Raw genomic sequence first — 5863 nt, 5'->3', positions numbered from 1 at the left:
GTCTCACCTCAGGCCACCTGACTATCGTATAGCAATTTCCTCAGAGTTGAAGCATTTCATCATGGAGGGAAGTTCCTTAAGACTCAGGAAGTTCTAAGGGAGCCTTCCTAAGACTCAAGATCTAAAGGGAACAAACAACTCAGAAGCCTTAGAAAGTCCCTGAAACTTACCAGATCGCAAAGCCCCTCCTTCTTCATAGTTATTCAAGCTGTAAGGACAGTTTAGGAAGGGAGTCTCTGAGCTGTGGAGCTGCTTGCAAGTTAAGCACAGGGCTCTGGGGCTGTAGCTCTTATGAGTCACTGGGAAGCTTTTTAGTGATGTTACTGTCTTTTAACTCATCACTGCTCCTAATCTGTAACCCTTCACTCATAGTCCTGTAAGAAACCCCAATAAACCAATTGATTCATCAAGTTGGACTTCTGTTGTATGGTTACTTTGGTCTGTTGTCAGTTTCTTATCTGGGATGAGTAGTTGTTTGTCCATGTGTCCCCAGGAATAGTGTCACACAACACCACCTTAACAAGTGACTGACTCTTCCTGAAGAATGACACCAGGTGCCCTTACTATATGGAGCTATGGATTTTATCAAGGCCTTTTCTCAGCCTTTATGCTTGGTGATTGAGGCAGTTGTGACAGAGAGCACTGTCTTATGCCTAAAGAGTTCCCTTCCCTTCTCCCATTCAGGTGCAGCCAGATCCTTGCCTTCCTGACAGAAAAGATTTTCAGAACAAATCAGAATGAAGGAGAGTTAGCAAGTTTACTGAGATAAGGAGTGCCCACTTTTAGACTGAAGTAAGTTGTAGAGAGAGGATTGTGTAGGGAAGGGAATATCCACAATCCCAAGGCGTGAGTGGGCCTCTCGAGGGAGAGAGTTGCAGTCAGGTATCTTCACAGTGAATATTTCCATGCTCCATAGCTTTCTTCTTACATGTTCATTACTGTGTGTGTGTCTGTGTGAGTGTGCACATGCATGACACACAGAGGTCTGAGGACAACTTATGGGAACTGGCTCTCTCTTTCCACCAAGGATCTCAATGATACAAACATCTTTTTTTTTTTTTTTTTTTTTTTTTTTTGAGACAGGGTTTCTCTGTATAGCCCTGGCTGTCCTGGAACTCACTTTGTAGATCAGGCTGGCCTTGAACTCAGAAATCTGCCTGCCTCTGCCTCCTGAGTGCTGGGAGATACAAACATCTTGGACCTAGGCATGTATAAGGCATTTGCTGTTTTTAACATCCTTGCTTGAGATGTCTATAGGAAAATATTTTCTCTGCAGGCAATTTTGGACTTTGGCAGCTGCGTTGAAATTGCTTAACTTTCAGCAGGGAGGAAAGGCAAACTAGGAGCCTCTTTCCTTCTCATGTCCCCTTAAGTTTTCTTTTTCCAGTCTGCCCCAACAGGAAGAGAGGCTTGGTGGAAGTGGTAGTCTGGGCATGTGTGAGGGTTTCTGGGCTGGGAGTCTAGAAGAGAACCTATTGTTTTTAGGCCTACACTTAAAAGCTGAGCTCATGCCTGGAGAGATGGCTCAGTCCTTCCAAGCACAGGCTGCTCTTCCGGAAGATCTATGTTCAATCCCAGAACCCACAGCACAGTTGACTACTGACGAGCATCTGTAACTCCAGTTCCACTGTATCCGATGCCCTCTCTGGGCTCTGCAAGGCACCAAGCATGCGCGTGATGCACAGACATATGTTGAGGGATAGGCTGATCCAAGGCTTGCCCTGAGGCTCTGATGTAGGGAGAAGGAGCATAAGTCCTTTTCTAAACCAGAAGCAGGCTTGGAAGAGCCAAGCCTATAATAGCCTATGGGTGGAGCCTTGGAGCTTCCCCGTGAAGCTCTGGGATGTGAAGAAGGATCATTACTGAGTCTTTAAAATCAGGAATAGCTGGAGAGGGCTTCAGATGCTGAGATCCAACTCTTCCCACCATATAAGTCCCAAGGCTGCTGTGACACTGTATTCCCTTTGTGCCCCATTGCTTGTTTAGCTTCCTACTGACTTTGTCCCATTGTATAGTAGCTTTCTGTTACCTCTGTCCTGTCTTCCCCCACAAAATGTATGTAAGAGTTCTTGCATTGTTGTTGTTGTTGTTGTTGTTGTCATTATTAGTTTTCCTTTCAATACCAGGTTTCACTATGTAGTTCTGGCTGTCCTAGAACTCTCTCTGTAGGCCAGGTTGGCTTCAAACTCAGAGATCCACCTGCCTCTGCTCCCCAAGTTCTGGAACGAAAGGCATGGTCCAATATACCCATGAATGCTGTATTTCTTTCTGTTTTGTTGTTGTTGTTGTTTTTCGAGACAGGGTTTCTCTGTATAGCCCTGGCTGTCCTGGAACTCACTCTGTAGACCAGGCTGGCCTCGAACTCAGAGATCCACCTGCCTCTGCCTCCTAAGTGCTGGGATTAAAGGCTTGCGCCACCACGCCCAGCAAATGCTGTATTTCTTAATAAAATTGCTTTATAAATTTAATAAAATAGGTCATCAGTTTGTGCAAGAGCTCCTGATCCCAAACCTCCCTATCCTTTTATCTTCTCATCCTCGTGCTATTCGGGTCCTGCCACTGAAGACTGACCTGCTGATCCAGGCCAGACATCAATGCAGGCAAAACACCCATAGACACAAAATGCAAACAGATCTAAGGGGCTGGAGAGATGGCTCAGCGGTTAAGAGCACTGACTGCTCTTCCAGAGGTCCTGAGTTCAATTCCCAACAACCACATGGTGGCTCACAACCATTTGTTATGGGATCTGGTGCCCTCTTCTGGTGTGCCTGAAGATAACAACAATGTACTCATATACATAAAATAAATAAATAAATTTAAAAAAAAATAAAAAAGCTGAGTTTAGGCTGGATGAGGTAACACATCCTGGAATTCCAGCACTTGGGAGGCAGAGGCAGGCAGATCTCTGTGAGTTCAAGGCCAGCCTGGTCTACAGAGAGAATTCCAGGACACAACACAGAGAAACTCTGCATGTCCAGACCAAAACAAAACAAAAAAATAAAAACAAAACCCACAAACAAAAAAAATTCCTGAGCCCTGGCAGGTAGGCAGAAGAGCAGGAATTGTCAGGCTGGTTGGCACTGCTGTTGGTGGCACCCACTTGGGTGAGGAGGGTGGTACTGAGCCAGGCCCAGGAAGACTGGAGCAACGCATCTGATTCTGTCCCCTGCTGCCAAGCACCTGGAGATGTGAAAAGTGTGATTGGGATTTTATCAGCTCCCACCACGAGAAGGAAACCCAAGTCAAGGGCACAGAGCTGTCTACAAGGCTGGTGTGCAGCATGGTGGGCGGCCCTAACTGAAGCTCTGGAAAAGGAAAGGTAGTGGGTGTTGTGTAGGCCAAGGTTTAAAACAGGAAGACGAGTGTGGGAACTAGGAGAAATGGTTGATGATGAGGGTTCAGCAGGGAGAATAGGGGGGACCCCGTGGGTCAGGGCACTTGGAACCAGACCCCAAGGCCTTGGGAGAAGAAGGAAGAATCACTGAGTCCAAGGAAGATGGGGCAGGGAGCCCTCATCCAATACCTGCTTCATGAAAGGCCCAGGTTGCGAACTCCTTGAAGGGATGGGCTGTTAGCGCATCATGGGAAGAGGCAGGAGAAGAGTTCTAACCACTGTCACACCCTACCCCATCCATCCTGGTACTAAAATTTGGTCATCAACATATGACTTTCTGGAGCAGGGTGGATTAGCAGGATGCAGATGGGTTTATGGAGGGCAGCTACAGAAGAGAGTCCTCTCTCTTTCTACCGGAGCCACTTTCAGACTAACACCGGTCCCTCTGGCGGTTGTCCACTAGTGAGGAAGGGGGGTGCCTACGGTCATCAGGTTCATTTGCTTGCTGGGACCATTGTCTTAGAGACTCGGCTTCCTCCCACAGCTCCATTCCTCACTATAAAATGCTGGGGCTACAAGGTCTCTTACATTGTTCATTTTAAGCTTCCATTTCATCTTAAGAGACATCGAATTTTTTTTTTTTTTTAACACTGGCAAAATTGCCTTTAAAATAATTTCACTGGGCTGAGCTGTCTGAGGCGCTGGGCTCCTATCTCTCCACAGGATGCTTCTGCCCAATGGCTGTTTTTACTTACAAGTCTATGCGCAAGCAGTGTGAGGGCCAGGGAATGAGACACAAAGGGTAGACAGGAAGGAAGACAGGGCACAGCTCCTGGATGGGAAGGGCGGGGGTCTGGGACCAGCAGGGACAGAGGCTTGCTGGTCCAGGAACAGTAGCAGATAGGATACGGCTGCTCCTCAGTAGCCAGGACTTCTCAAGACCTTGGCCCAAGTCTCTGCTAGGACAATGTTTGTGTTCTTAGAGGACAGACCCAGTCCTGGAAGTTGAGCCCAGCAGGCCCCTGCAAGAGATCATGAACTCCATCTCTCACTCACCTGGTGAGGTGCGTGCTTGTACTTGTGCCTCAGGGCGAATGCTGTCTGGGAGAGGTAGAGGAGAGGGGAGACACAGATACAGGGGACTGCCAACTTGACCTTGATCCTTCCTTCCTAAAAACCTCTGTCTGTAACTGCCTGGTCTTACCCAATTCTGGAGCCTCACGTGCCAGCTCCCAGCTAGAGCAGCGACCAGTCAGGAGCCACTGTAGGACCATAGGCGAAAGCTATTCACTAGAGGCAAGAGAGGCTTAAAGAGCTGATAGGAAGCTCCAGCTGCAAAAACAGAATTCCTGCGAGCTTACAGCTGACCTTGCTCAACCTAATATTAGTCAGCCTCAAAGAAGAATGTTTGCAGAGACAGCCTGTCTCCCAAGATAGTCTGTCTCGACTGAGCAAACAATCTCAGCAAGGAGAAGCCACAGGCCCACACAGAGTCCCTGAAGCACCATCGACTCCCTCAGTCCCAAGCCCCTTCCTTCCCCACCTCTCTAAAAGGTCCCAGCTGGCTCTCGCTTTGGCAGGACCTCCAACCTGTGGGAGAGTGCCTGCCTGTCTTTCACTGCCTGAGACATTCTCTTCGCTTGAGGTCAGATGCTGGTCTCTTTCTGCCTTCTCACTCTTTACTCTGCACACAAAATCTAAGAAAATGTCCCTGAAGGAACCAACCCCCTTCTGCTTGGGAAAACCCCATCCCTGGCGTTGTCTGGCTGGCCAAGAGCCAGGAGTTATGGAGTCTTCTGTCAGACCCCACCACACATGCACACACACACACACACACACACACACACACACACACCGCCCTGAATTTGAGAAGCTGGGCCATTCAGAATGTGACAAGTTGCATATCTGCATGACTCGGTGGGAGAGAAAAAGGTGACATCATGCGGGAAGGGGTGTTTGAACTGTCAAAAGACAGATCTGCAGCCACACATGAGGTCTCATGCCTGTAATCATGTACTTGGGAGGTTGAGGCTGAAGGATCAACAGGAGTTTGAGGCCAGCCTAATTACATAGTGAAACCCTGTCTCCTATTTAAGAAATCAAATAAAACCAAGCCATGGTTTGTCTGTCTTGAGTTCAATTGCTACTAATTAGCTGACAGTGCAGTATGTGAGAAGCAAGAGAAACTTTGGTATTTAAAAGCAGTTTATGACCCCAGCCTTATGGGATTCGCAGCATACTCTGCAGCAGCATTGAAAAACTGCATTTAACTGCTTAAAGCCAAGAATGAAGCCAATAAACACGGACACATTCCTTTATATTCTCTCAGCAAGGCCATAGACTCAATAGTCATTTCATGGGTAAGAAAATGTGAGTTTCCCAGGACCACAGAGTGTGTAAGAGCAGACTCAAATCCTGAGCAACCAGTCTCTGATGTTCTAGATGGCTCCTACAATGGGGACCACACACACACACACAGAGAGAGAGAGAGAGAGAGAGAGAGAGAGAGTCTGTTGTTGTTGTTGAAAC

Source organism: Mus musculus, chromosome 1 (genome assembly GCF_000001635.26).
Source record: "Mus musculus strain C57BL/6J chromosome 1, GRCm38.p6 C57BL/6J".
NCBI lineage: Eukaryota > Metazoa > Chordata > Mammalia > Rodentia > Muridae > Mus > Mus musculus.
Note: the sequence above shows the minus strand (reverse complement) of the source record.